Consider the following 21222-nt stretch of genomic DNA (forward strand, 5'->3'; position numbering starts at 1 on the left):
CAAATAACTCTCGGGCCTTATAACTGGCTCTGCTGTATATAATGTTTCGTAGTATTTTTTAAAGGATTCTTGTACCAGAAACGGAGTTTCTACCAATATCCCCTCCATATTTTTGATCTTGCTTATCCTAGAGTGAACCTCCTTTTGACGTAGTCTATTGGCCAGTACTCTCCCAACCCTCTCTCCATATTCATAACATTCATTCCTAAATACTTGGTATTTGGCGGCTGCCTCATCTGCGTACCCCTGATATATTTTTGCTCGACAGACAGCGACTTCCGCCTGTACCTCCTTAACCCTACCGCCTATGTTTATTAGTTAAAGTAGTCTAGACCAGCTTCAAATGTAAATGTATCACCCAAAACAGCATCCCCTTTCTCTAAAACATCAAACTATGGAGCAAGACGACTGACTCATTGTCAGTGAAATTGCTCTCCCTCCCTCGCAGCTCCACCATTAAGTGAGGCCTTCCCCCGAGCCCCTGCACTCTCGAGTGTTGGCATTCGAGGCCCTCCTCTACCTGCAGGTTCTACCTGCGCCTCATTCAGTGTACCTCTATCTCCTTTCTCTTGCTCCACTTTTCTCTCCGTTTTCACTAGTTTTTCCCTCATTTCAATCTCTCCCTTTCACTCTCCTTCTGTGTCTTTCCTCCACTTTTCTTGCACTTTTTCTGCCCTATTCCACTCTTTCCTCTTTTTTCTGCCCTTTTCCGGCTGTTTTTCCCTGCCGCCCCCGCTGACCCTCCCCCTTGGCCGACTGGCCCATTCCAATTCACCTCCCCGCCTCCCAGCTGTCCAGCCCTCCCTGACCCCTACTTAATGGCGGCTGCTGTGTGGCCGCGCCACTGGCGCGCAAAAGGTAAGCCCATCTGCGCCCGTCCACTACCCGACCGCGACCAGCGCCAGAAACCCTGGACCTCCGCACCGCCATCACAATAACCCAGCGGCACTCAACCCAGGCCGCAACAACAGCTGCAAGCTAGCGTCACCGGTCGACACCCGCGGACCCTTCAGCTGTCACCGCTGCTGGCACATCTACAGCACCGCCAGAAACATGGATACAGTACAACCCACCCATAAGAACACAACCAAACCGAAGACCCTGCAATGTGTCCTCCTCAATGCCCGATCCCTCCACAAACACGCCACCGAAATCTGGGACCTCCTGAACAGCACCAGCCTGGACGTCGCATACTTCACTGAAACCTGGACCAACACCACCTCGGGATCGGACATCGTCATCGCCATTCCCCAAGGATACAAGATCTCCAGGAAGGACCGCCCCACCCGCCCCGGAGGAGGAATCGCCATCGTCCACAAATCCACCTTCCGCCTGAGCACACTCCCCGACGAGCCCACAGACCTGATGGAACACCTTCACTTCAAGATACTGGCCAGCCCTACCACCACCCTCCGAGGAACCCTCATCTACTGACCCCCTGGACCCTGCGGACCTTTCGCCACCTCCATCATGGACATTATCCTGACCAAACAAATGAAAGGTACCTCCATGATAGTCAGTCTTACACTCAACCAGGCTCCTTTCTGCGGAACCGTGAGTACTGAATGCAACATTTGCTGCCCCCGATCTGGTGGGCGACGATGCCTGATGCGTGGCACGCTTGGTGGTTTACACGATCGCTCTAGGCAGCAGCGCTTCCGTTTGGTCCACTCTGGATATCGGATGGGGTATGCCTTAACCTGAAACCATGGGCGATCCACTGAGGTTGTTTCAGGGTTTGGGACGCCCCGTTTGGCACGCTCCATTCGATGTTCCACTAAGTGAGATTGCGGATGCAAGCCTCATTTAAGTGTATTTAGAGAACGACCTGGCTAGTTTGGACAGGTGATTTGGTTATGGGGGACGGATTCTCGCTACACTTGCTGACATGGACAGCATCACTATATTCAGTGGGCGGCTGGCTGCAAGAACGGTGGTGCGGAGGAAATTCCCCCCGCTGGCTTCACACAGTGTACCTAGCTATCTGCCCGCACACCCATCCTCTGCCCGCCACAGTTGAGGATAGTCAGCCACTGACCCTTTGGGCGTAATACGGCCTTGTGATCCAGCGACTGTTGGATCTTGTTCTACAATGTTTCATTTTCTCCTAAATCTTCTAGGACACTAAAATTTAGTGCTCTCCCACACTCGTATCCAATGCTACCCACCACAAGCCTAATAAGGGTGAGTTACCTCGTGTTGCCTCTTACTTGTGATCTTTCCCTACATTGGGTTCATCTATGTTTTTCTCACTGCTGGTTGTTAAGCGTGCTTCCTTGATACCACACACAGTTGGCGCATGTCACGGCTTACTTATGCCCAAGCACATTATCAATATGCTATGACTGTGTAAGGAACTCCTGGTACTTCGCATTGTCCTAGTTATTTTGTTTTTAATATTCTCACTTCTTTTTATTTCGCAGGTTGTGATGAAATTACTGGTACCACACATTTTTTTAGGGTGCTGTACGTGTGGTCAACACTGACACGTCCATGAGGTCGTGAACACCACCAAAAAAAGTGTAGGCAGTAACGATACTGGTCCTGAAGAATTGCCATTTAATAGAAAAACAGGCAAGAAACATGTTGACCTTTTTAGCACATACCCTCACACACCTAAGAGTGAGAATGTGCATTTCACTTTGGTTTTAATCAGGGTAGTGACCACAATTCATAAAAATAGTCCTGAGTGGATCACTATCTCCTGTTTTAATTTCACCCACCCTACACATCACCATCACGTACACTATTTATTATAAGGGCCCTCACAAGCACTACACCCATTGGCATTGGAAAAAAAGATCTCCGCAAAGAAGGACCTGTCCGAGTGCCTGATCGGGTATTGCACCGCCGACCCTATAAGGAGCTAGACCCGATGATGAAGCAAGATACCCGCTTGTTGAGTGTGTGAGGGTCTCCTTTCCATAAGGAGTGATTTCTTTTCCTGCCTGCCCCTTGACTTTTACCTTGGCACCTCCTGTTTACTGACCACAACATGCTACATTGTAGGAACTGCATACCAATCCTGTTTCACTAAAGTAGTCAAGACCAGCTTCAAATTTAAATATATCACCCAAAACAGCATCCCCTTTCTCTAAAACATCAAACGATGGAGCAAGACCACTGACTCATTGTCAGTGAAATTTCTCTCCCTCCCTCGCAGCTCCACCATTAAGTAAGGCCTTCCCCCAGCCCCTGCACTCTCGAGTGTTGGCGTTCGAGGCCCTACTCCACCCACAGGTTCTACCTGCGCCTCATTCCTGGTGGTCCAGTGGACCTCTGTCTCCTTTCTCTCGCTCCACTTTTTCTCTCTGTTTTCACTTGTTTTTCCCTCATTTCAATCTCCCCCTTTCACTCTCCATTGTGTCTTTCCACCACTTTTCTTGCACTTTTTCGGCCCTATTCCACTCTTTACTCTTTTTTCTGCCCTTTTCCACCTGCTTTTCCCCGCCGCTGTTGCCCCCGTGGCCTCTCCCCCCCTGCACGACCAGCCCATTCCAGTTCCCCTCCCCGCTCCTGCCTCCCAGCTTTCCAGCCCTCCCCGACCCCTACTTAATGCCAGCCGCTGCATGGCCGCGCCGCTGGTGCGCCAAAGGCAAGCCCATCTGCACCCATCCGTGACCTGACCGTGACCAGCGCCAGGAACCCTGGACCTCCGCTCTGCCAACACTATGACCCAGCGGCAATCCATGCGCTCAACCCAGGTCGCAACAACAACTGTAAGCTAGTGTCACCGGCCGACACCCACGGACCCTTCAGCTGTCACTGCTGCTGGCACACCTACAGCACCACCAGGAACATGGACCCAGCACAACCCGCCCACAAGAACACAACCGAACCGAAGACCCTACAATGCATCCTCCTCAACGTCCGATCCCTCCACAAACACGCCACCAAAATCTGGGACCTCCTTGACAGCACCACCCCGGACGTCGCATTCTTCACTGAAACCTGGACCAACACCACCTCGGGACCAGACATCGCCATCGCCATTCCCCAAGGATACAAGATCTCCAGGAAGCACCGCCCCACCTGCCCCGGAGGAGAAATCGCCATTGTCCACAAATCCACTCTCCGCTTGAGCACACTCCCTGACGAGCCCACAGACCTGATTGAACACCTTCACTTCAAGAGACTGGCCAGCCATACCACCACCCTCTGTGGAACCCTCATCTACCAACACCCTGAAACCTGTGGACCTTTCGCCAACTCCATCACAGACATCATCTCCCTGCATGCCATCACATTCACCTACTACACCCTGCTGGGAGACCTCAACTTCCACCTCCACAACCAACTGGACCCCAACACCACATCCCTCCTGGACAACCTCCACAACATTGAACTCTGATAGATCATGACAGAACCCACACCCTCAGCTGGACACACCCTTGACCCACTCTTCACAACAGGAAACTCCATCACCTTCAGCCACACCACCGAACTCCCATGAACTGACCATCGATGCGTCCACTTCACCTTCAGAACACCCACCATCCATAGACACCAGCACCTGCTCCCACAAATAAACTGGACCAGAATCAACGATGACCGGCTCACCTCCTTATTCAGCAACTCCATCCCAATCATCGTGGAAAACGACGACCTCAACACCGCAGCCCGAACCCTGCACACATGGATTTCCGACAGCGCCAACACCTTAGCCCCCTCAAGAAAAACAACAACACCCAGCCAAGAAAGCCCGATGGTGTACCACCGAACTACGACAGTCCAGATGCACTTGCCACCGCCTCGTAAAGACCTTGAGGAACACCAAATACACAGAAGCCCACACCAACTTCAGAGCCGCCACCAATGCTCACCACCAACTCATCAGAAAAACAAGGAAAAAAGCCATTAAAGACAGAATCTCCACACACGTGCACAACAGCAAAGAACTCTTCAACATCATCAAGGAGTTTGCCCAATCCACCAGCGAGTCTACTGACATCCCGCCCTCACAAGACCTCTGCGACAAACTCAGCACCTTTTTCCACCACAAAATCAAGAGCATCTACGTCAACTTCGACGAAGACAACCAACACGCTGAATCCTCACCAACCACCCCGTCACCCTGAAGCCAGCGATTGACAACTGGATAGCCATCACCACCGAAGACACACTCAAGACAATGAAGTCAATCCACTCTAGGGCCCCCACGAACCCCTGCCCCCACCACATCTTCAACAGAGCTGCTGACACCATCGCACCCATGCTCTGCCACACCATCAACTGCTCACTGGCGACCGCCTCATTCCCCGATGACTGGAAACACACCGAGGTCAACCCCCTGCTGAAGAAACCCAGGGCAGACCCCACCTGCCTCAAAAACTACAGACCCATCACCCTGCACCTGTTCCCAGCGAAAGTCATCGAGAAAGCCATCAACAGCCAACTCGCCACATTCATTGAAGAGCACTACATCCTCGACTCCTCTCAGAAAAAAGCACAGTACAGAAACCGTCCTCCTCGCCGCAACAGATGACATTCATACCCTACTGGACAAAGGAGAAACAGTAGCTCTCATCCTCCTCGACCTCTCAGTGGCATTCGACACAGTCTCTCACCGCACCCTAATACGCAGACTCCATGATGCAGGGATCAAGGACAAGGCTCTAGACTGAATCCATTCCTTCCTCTCCGTCAAAACGCAGCAGGTCAGACTCCCCCCTTTCCTCTTGGACCCTACACCAACCAGCTGCGGAGTCCTCCCCCCGCCCTATGCTCTTCAACATCTATATGGCCCCGTTCGCCCCCATCATCAGAACCTACGGACTCAACATTGTGTCATACGCAGACGATACCCAACTCAGCCTCTCCCTATCCAACGAACCCAACACCGCCAGACACAACTTTTGAGAAGGCATGGAAGCCATCGCCAAACGGATGAAAAACAGCTGCCTACAACTAAACACCAACAAAACAGAAGTACTCATCATGGGCCCAAACCCTGACCCCTGGGACGACACCTGGTGGCACCCCACCCTCGGAAGCCCACCCACCCCCACGGACGCAACCTGGGAATCATCCTGGACTCCATGCTCAAAATGGACCGCCAGATCAACTCCATCTCGTCCTCCTGCTTCCACACCCTCCGCCTCCTATGTAAGACTTTCAAATGGATCCCCCTCGAACACAGAAAGACCGTCACTCATGCCCTTGTCACCAGCAGACTCGACTATGGCAACGCACTCTCCGCCGGAATAAACAAAATCCTCACCCGCAAGCTACAGAACATCCGCCGCAAGACTGGCCCTTAACCTGCCATGACACTGCCACATCTCCAATCACCTGCCCACACTCCACTGGCTCCCCATCGAGACTAGAGTCACCTTCAAGATGCTCACCCACGCACACAAGGCCCTCCACCACACCGGACCAGCATACCTGAACAGCTGACTCAAATTCCACGCACCCCAAAGATCACTACGATCAGCCCAGCTCTCCTACACCGTGGTCTCCCGCACCAGAAAGACCAGATCGGGAGGCTGCTCCTTCTCCTGCCTCGCGGCCACAGCCTGGCGCACCCTTCCGCCCCACCTCAGACAGACACCATCGATCCCCATCTTCGCAAGAAACCTCAAAACCTGGCTCTTCGACAGACCTCTCCTTCATTTGTCTGAGTCCCTCAATTTTTCCGAACTCGTTTTCGCTGGTTTTAGGACTCTGCACACTTTACCAATGCTAACCAGTGCTAAAGTGCTTGTGCTCCCTCCCCTAAACATGGTAATGTTAGCTTAACCCCAGTTGCCGTATTTAATTTACTTATGTTGGACTTGGCCCTTTTTTGCAGGGTCATCCCTAAACTTTTTGCCTTCCTCCTGCATTTTTTCTGACCTGTTGTTGGCTGTTTTATGACTCTGGGCACTTTACCACTGCTGATCAGTGCTAAAGTGCATATGCTCTCCCCATTGTAAATTGCTATGTTGGTTGGATTCCATAATTGGCTTATTTGGTTTACTGTCAGACCCCAGAAAAGTGCACCAGGAGTGCCAGGGCGTGTAAATACAAATGCCGCTGGTGGGCTCGCTGCACTGGTTGTGCCACCCACAGAAGCGGCCTGGTAAAATGTGTCTAGGGTCTGCCATCGCAGAACCTGCGTGCAGTCTGGTACTGTCATGCTGACTGGGCAAGTGCACCCACTTGCCAGTCCCTAAACCTTCCCTTTACTTCATATGAGTCACCCCAACGGTAGGCCCAAGGGCAGGGTGCATTGTAAGCATAAGGTAGAACAAGCCCTGATGTGTGTGGCATGTCCTAATAGTGAATTACAGCCATTTTCGTGTTTCACTATTGCAAGGCTACCTGTTCTCATAGGCCAGAATGGGCTGTTAAGATTGTTACATCCTATGATCCTAACAGACCCAGGGAACATGGTAGAAAATCGAGTTTAGTATGCCTGAACTCAGAATAATAAGGTACATCTTTTAGTAAGGTTTATTTTAATATTCTGCATTTGCAAATGCCACTTTTAGAAAGTTGGCCTTTGCTTGCCTAACCATTTCAGCCCGCCTCTGTGTGATGTGTATCTGCTGTCTGGCTTGTGTGAGTGACAGGGCTGGGGAAACCCAGATGGGCAGGGCTAGGTAGCCTGGGGGTGAATAGGAAGATTGGCAGGTAGATGGGTGGGAGGAGTACCCCTGGACTCTGAATAGGGCTGTGCTCTGCCACCACAATGCTGGCTCCATTACCTGTGGAGCGGCTGATGTCTCTGCCCTGCACCCTGAACGGAGAAGCCAGAGTCCGGTCAACAAAGTGCTCCAAACCCGGACTGAACCAGGCGCAGGCCCCCTGGCCTGGCAGAACAATAGAAATGGTGTATAAAAGAAGGAGCCCTGCTCCTAAGAAATCAGATCTGCTTTGAACCAAGAAGAATCTCTGCCTGAGGAGGGGGCACCAGGAAAGCTGTACGGAGGAAGACTGTCCCTATCCTGGGGGACTGGCCTGCAGTGGTGACCTTGCTGCCAAAGGAGAGAAGAAGAACCCTTTACTAAGACTTGCTCCATTTTTTACTTCAAAAACCTTGTGCTTTCAAAACACTCTCCAAGGTCCTGGATGCGAGCTTACCCCCTGAACTGAGCCCCAGGACCATTGGGCTCATCCTGACCTTCGCCCGCCTACGGCTGGACTGTGGTGTTCCTTCCCTCGCCGGAGCCGTGACTCTGGTGCTCTTCAGCCCCTCCTTGGGCCGTGACTGGGCTGCTTGGCCGCCCCTGCCTTGAAAAGAGCCTCGCTCGACCCGAGCCGCTCTCTCTACGCCGTGCTGGGCTGCCCCCGTCACCTCGCCTGCTGGAGGCCCGCTGTGCACCTTCACCCCTCCCGCCGGAATCTGCGCTGTGAGCACTCCAAAAGCCTCGGACGGCCCAGACGTGGAAAACGTACCCGTCTGCCCCGCTCTGCTCACCTGCCCATCTGGACACACCACTCTCCCTGTAAGCCTGAAGCACCAGATCTCCCCATAAAGCTTGGGAGTCCCGGATGCCGCCTCGCCCTTCTGAAGAGCCGCTGGACGCCCGCACCCGCCTTTACAAAGAAACAAGGTACTGTGACACACGAACTCAACCGCGAGCTCGCATCGGATCCAGGGTCCGCAATGTTTGATTTCCCTGTCGTCCTACACGTTCCACCAGGTCGCCTCACCAGCGCGAAGCGTGCCAAGACCCACAGTTCACCTTGTTGCCCCGCACTAAAGAACTTTCCGCAGTATTAGATATCGTGGCCCAACCTTTCAAACGTTACTGGGTCGTGTAATAAGTCTGCATAAAAGATATATATATATAAAAGCCTTATTTTTATATAAAACCTGCCTGGTGTCCGTTTGTGGTGCATGCAATGTATTTGCTGTGTGTATGATTGCAAATGCTTAACTGTGTACGCCCTGAAGTTTAGCCTTGATTGCTCGAGCCACGCACCTAGAGGGTGAGCAGGGGTTCTTCTAAAGAGTCATCCTTCGCCTTGACTAGAAGTAAAGGGTCCCTGCATGTTGCTGGTACTTACCTGCGCACACCAGAGCCCCCTCATTTCTAACAACTTATAAATCCCTAGTAAAGTGCACTACATTTGCCTAGGGCCTGTAAATTAACTACTACTAGTGGGCTTGAAGCACTCGTTGTGCCACCCACTTAAGGAGCCTTCAAACCATAGCTCAGGCCTGCCATTGTAGAGCCTGTATGTGCAGTTTTAAATTGCCACTTTGACCTGAAAAGATAACCCTCATGCCAGGCCTAAACCTTTCCTTTTCATACATATGTCACCCTTAAAGCAGGATGCCATGTATTTGGAAGGAAGGGCATGTACTTTTAAGTTTACATGTCTTGGTAGTGAAAAACTCCCAATTTCGTTTTTCACTACTGCACGGCCTACCTCTCCTATAGGATAACATTAGGGATTATCTTATTACATCTTTTAAGTGTAATTCACAATTGTGAAGAGATGGACTTTTCAAATTTAGTGTCACTAAACTCGCAAATTAATTTTTAGAAAGTTGTCATTTACTTACTTTAGACATTTGGTGCCTTCTGCCTGTCTCTGGAATATAATAAGTCTGAGGTGGGTGACAGCTGGCTTCTTGCATTCCCTCTAGAAAGTCACACACTTAGGAAGGGTAGGTGTGCCTGAGTGGTCATCTGCATTCAGATAGGCTATCCTGAGCAGGATGGGAGGTACGATCTGACACTTACACCTGAAAGGGCAGTGCCCTGTCCCCACACAAAGGATTGATTACCCCCCTGTAGTGTGTCTGTTGCTCGAATATGGATGTACCTTGTAAAAACAAAAGGCAAGGGGCGTTTGGCAATAAAGGAACAGTTGGTTTAATTAAGCACTTCGGCCGGGAGCACAGTTACAGAAGCGGGTCTGAGGAATGTCTCAAAATACAATCAACCTGAGCTAGTGTTTATACAGGTTTAGAGTATCATAAAAATACTTCTGGCGATCCTTGTTTAATTAAAGAATGCAGTCCTTGTCTGTGGAGTCGTAAAAAAGGCCCCTGATAACAAATGCAGATGGGCCTTGACCTTGCGTGGACACAATGTGGGCCAGTGGGTAATGTGTCCAGATGTCTGGCATGAGGGGCGCTTGTACTGCGTGTGCTGTGTTCATATTGGCCATGTGTTCCCAAGTTCGTGTGGCATCTGACTTTATGACATTTTGGGAATACGAGCACTCCTCCGGCCATGTGTGCTTTATTGGGGCCAATCTCCCTGCACAATTGTGATGTTGCTGCGCTTATCTGTGGGATGGAACTGAGTTTCCTGTTCGTACATTTGTCTGCCAGCTACGTGCCACCCCACCTATGACCTGTCTATCAGTTACTTCGGGTCTAGGTTGCAGAGCCTGCCTGGACCTCTATTTCCGACTCAGGGTTAATGGAGAGTTCATGACATGCACATTTGTTAATAGTGATGCGATTTTACTTGTATATATGAGTGAAATATTTTAAACATTGGCATAGACATTTATCAATATTAACTGGTCTGGAGCTAGGACAGGAAGAGAGAACCTCTGTTCACTTCAAAGCTTTTCTTTAAAGTATTCCCCCTTCAAAGGCACCACTGGGTATAAGTACTGGACCTCTGACACCATTACTTCAGTACACTTCAGGACCTGAAACTACTCTGTCAGGAAGAAGAGCTGCAGTGCTGCTGGAAGGATTGCTACTCCACTGGACTGCTGCTTTGCTGAACTTTGCCTTGTTGTGCTCCTACCTTGCTGAGCTGCCCTGCTGCCTGCTGTTCTCTTGCCTGGGGAGAAGAACTGGACCTGCATCACTTGAACTAGAGTGACTCCAAGGAATTGCTGGATTGCCTCCTGTTCCCAAGTCTCATGGATACCAAAGACTTGATCCACCTGCATCTGCACCTTGACTCTGCAAGATGTGCGTCTGCCCAGCCAAGGGGCTCCACACCAGTCCTGGTCCTTTGGAAGTGAGGCCTAAGGTGCTCTACATTCAGACCCCTCGCATCCTCATCAGAACCGGCGCATCTTCAACTTTGCATGGGTCAGAGCCAGTGCATTCTTGTCTTTCTGTGGAGCGGACCCAGTCCATCGCCCCCGGTGCTAGCACTTCGTCTTTGGAATCTTAATTTTACTTCACAAAGAATTGTTTTTAAAGTTTACACAAGAAAATGCTGGTTGTTTCCACTTAGAGAGAAAAGTCCACAATTACAGTTCCTTGTGTTAAAAAAACACAAAGTTCATGATATTCCTGAATCAAAATCTGAAACAGTTCTTTTCAAGGTTCATTGCGATTTCCCAAAACAAGCCTATATAACCAAAGACAAATCTCTACTGAGGGGAAACTAGGTGATAGTACCAATTGTTGGTTAAGCTCCTTTCACCAACCACTAAGGCAGACCCAATTTGCCACATTACTAAAGTGCTGCTTTTTCCCAATTAGTCGGGAGAGTTTCAGAATGTGGTACCTCATCCGAACGTCTGAAGAAGGTGAACAGGGATTAAAAGAATGCAGTTAGAGAATGTGGTGTCAGAAAACACATGCAGCTTTGATCTGTAGGAAGACCGGAACAGCACTCTAAAATTGCGAAAACCTCTTGGGTGTTTGGCTCTTCGATGTGGCAGCTCCTTTCAAAACCAAACATGGATAGCAAGCACTGCTGTAAGGACACAACCTCTTTATATAGAGATGTCATCTCAAAATGGGGTGCCCTAAAGCATGTTCCAGAACTTGCATCTGTTGCTAAAGGAAAACAATGATGTTGATCCAGCGCGAGGCCAGAGGAAATAGGAAAGGGACAAATATATATATATATATATATATATACAGCTATCCTCCCTGCGTCGCAGACCCAACGTCATACTAGCTCATGCACACACGTAGTCATTGGTGGGGCCCATAACACCAACACTCACACGTCTCTTACTCACGAGTCTGAACACAGGAGGGATGATGAATTTGTGCTGGACATGTGGGGGGTACCTTATTACCTATAGGAAAGAAAAGTTATTTTACAGAATATACATTAGCATTCACCACCTATAGATTCCTAATCCCAAACATCAAGGCACTCCACCCACTTGGTCGACGGACCAATTAGTTGGATTAGTTGATGGTGATCTAGAACCAGCTAAAACACATTTTAAGATTCAGAATTCTTTATTCTCTTTATCGAAAAACCACAAACTCATAATTTATGTTAATCAAATCATTGTTGATCTCATATTGTTTGCAAATTATTTCGACATTTATGATTAATCAAAGTTTAGAAGTTTAGAAAATGTTGTCAAGTAGTACAGATCGCAGGACATTTATATTGACCTATTCTTGCTATCTGGATTTTTTCTAATTCATTTGGCTCTGCATAACCGAATTATAGCCGTAAATTGTCCAAATAAAGCAGGCCAAAGCTCAAAGTCCAAAGTTCTTTGCTCAGCACGGTATAGTCCCAAAGATCTCCAAGGGACCAGAAATCGTGCCAGCATCTGTCATCGCCTGTGGGGTCAAAGAGGGTTTGCAGTAATCGAAAACCGCCGAATGCATACATAGATGTCAGGAAAATGGGAAATGGGAGAAGAAGAAGAATGCCCCTCCTATTCTACTGCTCTTTTTATAATAAATTTTGGGATAACATGAAACATTTTTTTAGGCCACATAAGTCTGTGATTGGCTGATTGGAAAACGTCCGATTTTTATTCTATGAGATTCCCATGGATTTTGCAGGTTCATTTCCGTAGCTGTAGTTGCCCTCATGCAACAATGTTTAAGGTTTGCTTGCATGTCCCAATTGTTCATTTAGACCAGTTTTTACTGACTGAAGTTTGGCAGTCCACCAAGATCCTATCCTTGACTGGGGACATGGTGCACAGGGGTTGTCAGGAAGTTCACAGAGCCATCCGTGTCTGCGCAGTAGGCATCGCGCTCACGAGATGGTGGCCACTTCTGAACTCTATTTCAAACGCCATTTTAGGGTAGGCCCAAATGTCAACTTAAGCGAAACAAACACAAAAGGATCATTAATACAAAGAAATGATGATTCTAATGTTAAACCCTCACTAATCCCTTTATATATTAGTATTTTCCTAGCATATAGCGACATTTAAAGCGATAATACTCACCATTAGGATCCAAACAGGAACGCAAACATCACATAAGCAACATAAATCATGCGATATCTATGAACACATGTACTACTATTAATATGCGTGCATATTTTAGTTATTAGAGTTATTTTGCCATGCAAATAGCAATTTCCCACGTGTAATTGGTGTATGTAATTGTTCGATTTAGTTTCACACAGCAATCCGTTAGTAAAATTATAATCAGTAGGTTATATAGCTAGTCTTTTCATGCAAAATAGAGGAGGTATACAAAATGTTGTTCTACCTGCTCCATCACTGTCATCAGAGTCAGAACAAGCAGATGAGTCATCAGGGTCAACTGGTCATTTGAGCATGCTCCAGAGGTACACCTGCTGCTAAAGAGAAACAACAATTGAGTCATCAGAGTCAGCATAAACAAATGAGGCACATAGTGAAGCTCCTTACTGGCGTGAGTATTAACCCCTTCTGTGCCCATGACGAGCTGGACTCGTCATGGGCCGCGGTTGCGCTGTGCCCATGACGAGTCCAGCTCGTCATGAACCCCGCCCGCTAATGTAACTGCCGGCACAGGGCGGGGAAAGGGCGTGGCACTGAAGGGGTTAAAGCACACAAAACAACAACAAAAAAGGCATTACAATAATACAACATATTTTGTTGTAGAAGCATTTGAAAATTATTGGTACAAACATGCTGATGAGATGGACTTTTAATACTTGTTTTAATACTTGTGGCAAGGAGTTTGTGACAACAGGAGAAAATGGAAATGGAAACAAGGTCAAACCACATCTAACCATTAACATGTGCCCTACCTGCTTTATGACTGATGATTGTACTCAAAGATAGATCAATGTAAAAAAATTCTGGAAAAACTGCTGAGGGCCAAAATGTTGATATTACACACTTGAAAAATAAAGTACAAGACCATCAACCAAAAAATATCATAGACCAAAATAACTACATTGCATAGGTAAATATAAATATTCCTACTTTGAAAGGGTCAGATTTACTATTCACATTTTAGTCCAACAAACAGAGAAAGTGCATACATTATTGGGATAATCAGATTAACTATTCTAACTTCAGTATAACATGCATTGGAGAAATTCCATTCATTGGCGAGTCAGATTTACTATTCTAATGCCAATCTAACAAACACTGGGGGAAAGGATTGATGTGGGAAGTCACATTCATTAGACCATAATAATGTAATTTACTCCTAAAATAATACAAAAATAATAGAATTGTGTAAAGTAATCTTTCTTTAATAAATGTTTAGATTATATACATTATTAAAAATATTTAACTATAGGGAGCAGCAGGGCAGGTTGTATGACGCCGGAGACAAGGCGGGTAGGCTGATTGCCTGGTTGGATAAGAAGGAGAGAGTGAATCGTGTGGTCCCGGAGCTTCGGGTGTCGGATGGAGTGTGTGTGACTGAGCCTGGTGAGATTGTTGAGTGTTTTGCTGACCACCTCCGTGCAGTGTACTCCCCGGTGTCCGAGAGAGATGAGGACGACTCTCGTCTTCTGCTTCGGGATATTGCCCTGCCCGGCTTATCCGTCGATGACCGCGAGCTGATGGATGCCCCTTTGTCTGTCGAAGAGATTGCTACTGCGATTCGCTCCCTCCGCTCGGGCAAGGCTATGGGCCCCAACGGCCTGCCGATTGAACTATATAAGTTGCGCCCGGATAAAATCGCGCCTTTCCTCCGTCATATGTTTCAGGAATCGCTCGAGAGGGGTTCCCTTCCTGACGACCAGCGTCTGGCTACTATAGTAGTGATTCCCAAGGAGGGTAAGCCACGTGACCGCTGTGCCTCCTATAGGCCTATTTCCCTGCTGAATGCCGAACCCAAAATCCTTGCTAAGGTCCTCGCTAATCGCTTGCTGAGCGTTATATGTGATTTGATACATCCGGATCAATGTGGCTTCATCCCACATCGTAATACCGCTCTTAACTTACGGCGTCTGCACGGTGTCCTTGCTAGGGCTGAGTACTTGGCTGAACCGGCCATATTGGTTTCCCTAGACGCCACGATGGCCTTTGATACCATTGAATGGCCATTTCTTTGGGCCGTCTTGGCGAAGTTTGGGTTTGGGGAGGGGTTCCTTGGCTGGGTGAAGCTCCTTTATGCTGGACCAATGGCTCAGGTGGTTGTCAATGGGCGGGTTTCTCGGCCTTTCGCTCTCGGGAGGGGAACTAGGCAGGGGTGCCCGTTGTCCCCGCTGCTCTTTGCTCTCGCCCTGGAGCCGCTCGCTGCCTGGCTCCGTTGGGAGCCCTCGATTAGAGGGCTCCGGTGGGCCCCGGGCTTCGAGGATCGGGTTTCGTTGTATGCGGATGATATTCTCTTGCATCTCACCTCACCGCGGAAGTCGCTCAATGTTCTCTTTGATGTCCTTACTTCCTTCGGGAACAACTCGGGTCTGATAATCAACTGGTCCAAATCTTGTGTGTATCCTATCTCTGGTGGTTCTCCTCTCTTGCCGCCTCGGCTTCCGCTCCAAATATCTCAGTCCGGCTTTAAATACCTGGGGGTGTACGTTTCGTTGGATCCGGCGGTCCGCTATGAGCAGAATCTCCTGTCTCCACTTCGGCGTTTGAGGGCAGATACGGCTCGGTGGTGTAAGCTGCCCTTGTCTCCGCTTGGTCGCGCGGCGCTGTTTAAAATGATGTCCCTTCCCAGATTCCTTTATGCACTCCAGAACTTCTTCGATGTCATTCCTGCGGCCTACTTTAGGGAGGTGGAGAGTTTGCAGAGGAGACTGGTTTGGGACGGGCGATCGCGTATCGCGTTGGCCAAGCTGACTCTTTCCTGGTATGACGGGGGCATCGCGCTTCCTGATATTAGACAGTACTATTGGGCCTCCCAGCTGTCTGCCATTAACCATGCTACGTACGCTCCTGGTTCGAACCCGGCATATGAGATGGATAAATTCCTGCTCCCCGGCGGTAACTATAACAGAGCGCTTTACTCGCGGTCTGCTGGTAGGGCCCTTACGGGCCCTACCAGGATTGCGGTCCGTGTATGGAAGGTGGCTAACGTGGCGATGGGCTAGAGTGAGCGTTTAACGTGCGCCACTCCTCTATTCGACTCAGACCGCTTGGGAAACCTCTGGACAACGAAAGGCTTCGAGCGCTGGGATACAATCGGCATCAGCAGAGTGGGGGGCCTGTGGGTTAAAGGTGCGGTTAAATCCTTCGCGGCGCTTCAGCGCGAGTATGAGCTTAGTGACAGAGAGTTCTTCCGTTATGCACAGGTTCGGCACGCCCTGCTTTCGGTCTTTGGGGAGGGGACCACGGTCCCTTCTTCTTCGCCTCTCGAGGACCGCATACTCGACGGTCACGTCCCCGACAGTACTATTTCCCTGATTTACAAAAAACTGATAAACAATCGGGCTGACCTCTTGGTGCGTCTTCGGGAGGCATGGACGGGAGATGGGGTGGAGCTGGACGATGAGGACTGGCAGACTGCACTGTCATCCCCTAAGGAGGTGGCCATCCCGGCCCGTCTCCGCCTGGTCCAGCTTAAGATTCTCCATCGTGTATATGTGACGGGCCCCCGCCTGGTCTCGATGGGGTTCTCAGACGACGGACTCTGTAAGCGTGGCTGCGGGCTCAGTGCTACTTTTCTCCATATCCTATGGGAATGCCGCGAGGTGGCGGAATACTGGCGCCGGGTGCATGATATTATGAGACGAGTCACCGGGGTCGCTCTGCTGCCTGAGGTGCGTCATTGTGTGCTGAATGTATGGGAGCCCAATGACTGCAATGCGGCTCAGGCTCGATGGGCGGCCTTGGGGAACATGATTGCAAAGAGAGATATTGCGCAGCTTTGGGGTTCCCAGCGGCCTCCCACCGTGTCCGTCTGGAAGGAAAACATGGACTGGTGCATGTTCAGGGAAAAAACGGTGTATGTGGCCCGTGGTAAACCGGGGGCTTGGGGTAAAATCTGGGGGCAGTGGAACGCGTATCGTGGGTCTATCTGTGCTCCCCCTTTGGTAGATACGTCCGGGGTCGCCTCGTCCCCCTGATCCTTGAGGGTTCCTTGTGCATCTCGTACTTCGGAGTACAGATTTGGTTCTCTCGTTGCCCCCCCCCCCTCTCAGGTCTTCTTTTCTTGACCGCCCTCGGGTGGTTGGGTGTTGACTCCCCCGGCTGGTGTTCGCCACCCTTCATAAGTCGTTTCGCCTTGTTTGTTGTATTTTTCTTTTTTGTTGTTATTTATACTAAAAGTGTGTATTCTGATTTCCTTTATGTGCAGTCTGATTTACTGTGATAGTGCGGAGCCCCTGTGGGCTAGCCATTGTTTTCTGATATGCTGGAACACTTTGACTACTAGCGGCCGGCCCTGGTGGTTGTAGGCCCGTGTTTGTAACCCTTTTATGCACAATAAAATCTTTAAAAAAAAAAAAAAAAAAAAAAAAAACATTTAACTGAAGAATAAAATATCTTATATGAAACATTATACCCATCACCCATCCATAAAACACAAACACATAAAACATTTCTTCATTCTGAGATAATTATTTACAAAACAATCCTTTTAAAACGTAACACGTGTGAATATTAAGTTAATTACAAAATAAATTGAAACAAAAACACAATCAAAACCACAGACTACCACAAAGTCAATTAAAAATAATTACATTTGTTTTTAAAATTAAATAAAATAATATTTTTTAAGAATCTTTCAAATTCATTACTTCCCAATTTAAAAATTAACCTGATTAATAGATTAATCAATTTAGTTCAGTTTTTATACATTTGATTTTACAAAGTTCCCAACTAACATTAGTTAATATATAATTATTTTTAAAAACTCTATCCACCCAATTCTCAATAAAATACAAATGTAATACATAATTAGAAATGTGTTAAACCTTTACATATAAAAGTAACCATTAAAAGGTGAAACATAATTAACAAACTAATTAGCACATATTATTGCATAAATCATAAGACACTATTCACCCAATAAAAAACAAACAACCAAAAATATATATATATATTTTTTGTCCTCATCGTGTAGCTGATTGGAGTTTCCTAGGAGAGGGGTCGTAGAAGCTGTTTACCCTGTACTTAAATACACCTCATCCTGAGCAAAATCTTTCCAGCATCAGGTTTCATAACCGTTGCGGGCACTGGTGAATCCCAAGATTGGAACATTGGTCTTAAATCATTGAACTCCTTCTGAGTAATTAAACCTCCCCTTCTAGTTTCCTCTTAAGAAGATGTCTTCCAACAGCGTAACTAGTATCAGGATTATCTCCTCCACCAGGGCAATGTGCACATTGCTTAATTTGTAAATAAAGAGGTAACGGTGCCGAAAATTTTGCCAAGGAGGCCACAGCCCACTTCACTGTTATCCATGTTCTGCTCTCTCTACCCTCGATCTTTTCTTCTGTCCTGTCCTCTACATCCTTTCATTCTATCTTTTCTCTTCTTATTGCTCTCTTCTTCACAGCATGTCTGCTTTCTCTTTGTCTCTGATTTGCTCTCCTCCTTTTCTTCTACTTTTTGTTTCTTTCTCCTCTTTACACTTGCTCTCTCTCATCTACAACACTGCTGCTGGCACCCCTGTCTCCAGCCTGTACATTCCCCTGCTATTGTTAACTCCACGTTTTCTTGTTGTCATTCCTAAAGAGCAGGAAGATGACATGGATTTGACTTTCCTACCTATACCCAGTGCAAGAACAAAATGTGCATCAAATGAAAATACTTTTTTCGCGTATGTGTGCGGTAGGACTGGGTTTATTGCGGAACAGGTGGCTGCCAAGCACAGCAACTCATGTCACTGCTAGTGCTGCCTCTAATTTGTAGGTCCAGGGTTGACAAGGACATCGGTATCCACTGCTCAGCTTGCTGTGACCCTGCCTGCTACTGTGCTACAGCACAAGCATTGCCCCCAGCCCTAATGCTGCCAATGCCAGTGAGTATGGCTGTGGCTCCTAGGACTCTCGCACGCTCAGCAATTAGCATGCTGGGAGGCAGCAGCACCGATACTACAGGTGACTCTGTGGTGCAAAAAAGTTGTGGTGGGCCGCATCGAGCACGGTGAAGATTTAGCAGCAATGCAGGGCTGCAGCCAGTTTTACAGTCCTTTAGGGGCTGGCATCAGGAAGCTCTGCTCTAACCCCTTCTGGCACTACAGCTTGCTACGCTCTTGTCTTTGTAGTCCCTATGGGTGGTAGTGGCCTGTCCATTCATGTAATCTAAAGCATCGGTAGCCCCTGTGCCCAGCCCAAGTCTGTGTGAAGTGCCACAGATCCAGAGTCACACCCCAGTACAGGAGCAGCGCGATCCTGCCTGGATTTGCATCGCCACGGGTCGAGCCTGGATGTTTCAATAAATTAGTGTTTCTTTTAATGGCCCGCAGTCATCATACTTCGACCTGTAGTTCTAGCCCATTAGTCCCTTTGGGTCCCAAAAAATGTTCTTTCTATGTCAGTGAGTGAGCTTTTGAATCACGTTTTAAGCCCGGTGCGTTTCAATTCACTTCCTAATCCGTTAAACAGCGCTGCTTTCAATCTGGAATGAAAAGAAACGCGAGGCGCGCGCCTCTTCCGGGCCCCAGGTTATGCTACTCTGCCTGCAGTGCGCAGCAAGAGGAAAGTCCACACTTACTTTTATTTATTCTTCCTCACGATGAGCCCTCACTCTCAAGTTCCAAATGCGCTCTCGCAGATTCCTTGCCTCAACTCCGTCATGAGTCAGCCCCCAGCTGCAATTATCCAATGGGAGGCTTAGGCTCAGGCAGTGGCGTGGTGCAGCAGACTCGGGGAATAAAAAGAAAGCTATTGTTTGAAGATGATACGTGACTGCCAGGCGTGAGGACATCGTCACTAACGTAGGGATACACGATCATGCCTGCCTGGAGAGGCATATGCCGGCCTGCCTATGAATACATACCAGCCTGCCACCATGCAAGGAATGTTATTTTTTTTATTTTATAATTGACCAATTTATATTAAAACCACCATCTGCAGGGTCAGAAATTGTAGCCCCGGCCCTGTGAAATAAGTGCCGGTGCTGAGCACCGGAAAACTCCAGCTCAAATTAAGCACTGAATGTGCAGCTCATTAGGGAGACCATTGGTGCCTGTGGCCTTCCTTTTTTCAGGTCTGGGATTGCCACCCCCAACTCTTCTTGTGTGGTTGCCTGATTTATAGCTCTTTTTGCGGTTGGTTCAAGCTTACGATCGGCATCTCCATAAGCCAATTTTCTAGTTGTTCACTCCACACCTCTAACTCCTCAGTGTATAAACTCTGATAAAAATTTACGGAAGCCTGTCCTATATCAGTTTCTTCATTGCACCATTTCCCTTTGTCTCCATCCTTAAACCCCCTGATGACATTCCTTGAGTTATCCACCTTCATTTTCCAAGCTAGCAGTTTAACATACCCTTCACCATACTCATAGTGGGCTGGCTTGCTGGCCACCCATTTTCTGCACCAAATGCTGTCCAAATAGCCGGCGAGCTCTACTCTTGCCTCCCTAATCTTGATGTTAAGTGTAACTGGATCTTGCGTTACAACCTGGATATTCCATGCCTTCTGTGCTTCAGCAGTTTTCTCCTCCAGATCAGCAATTTTATGTTTGGGCTCTCTGCGCTTCCTAGCCACTAAACTTATAATCTTCCCTCTAATAAATGCTTGAAGGAGTACCAAATTACGTGCAGAGGGGCCGAACCCTTGTTCATTTCAAAGTAGGTCTTAGTATTCTGTACCAACTGGCTGTTTATCCTTGGGTGAAGCAATAATGGCCTATCCAAGGTCCATCTCTGAGGCTCACACCTCTTGTCCAGCTTCAAGTCTAGCCTAACTGCTGAGTTATCGGACAAGTGTGCAGGGAGGTGATTTACCGTCTTCACTCTATTGTCTATTCTAGTGTCTAAAAGGGAGAAGTCAATTTCAGAGAAATGTCCATATTTTTGTTATGGAAAGTGATGCTCTTGTTACTGTCCGCCCTCTGCCTCCACATATCACATATCACATAATCCTATATCCTTTATCAGTAGCCATAGGATCGATTATTACATTGAAGTTCCCCCTAACACTATTGGCATTGAGAGCGTCAAAAATTGGCGATATAAAGCCTGAAGAGGTTCAGCATGTTCGGGCCACAAAAGGTCACTACTGCATACCAGATGTTATAAATCTGGAT

General features: G+C 48.2%; 1 long non-coding RNA gene across 2 annotated transcripts in view; it reads right to left on the bottom strand.

Moving 5' to 3' along the window:
* Positions 1–12100: 12100 nt before the first annotated feature.
* The window catches only part of LOC146856990 (uncharacterized), a 48405-nt gene continuing 39283 nt past the window's right edge, over positions 12101–21222 (bottom strand). Inside the window, exons 2-3 of one of the 2 annotated variants that reach the window (XR_014979523.1) lie at positions 13343–13433; positions 12101–12944 (exon numbers count right to left, since the gene is read on the bottom strand). This is a non-coding gene — a long non-coding RNA (uncharacterized LOC146856990). The remainder of the gene's footprint in view (positions 12945–13342; positions 13434–21222) is intronic. The other variant, XR_014979522.1, reaches the window with a different exon arrangement.

This window comes from Triturus cristatus, chromosome 3_2, assembly GCF_964204655.1.
Source record: "Triturus cristatus chromosome 3_2, aTriCri1.1, whole genome shotgun sequence".
Classification (NCBI taxonomy): Eukaryota; Metazoa; Chordata; class Amphibia; order Caudata; family Salamandridae; genus Triturus; species Triturus cristatus.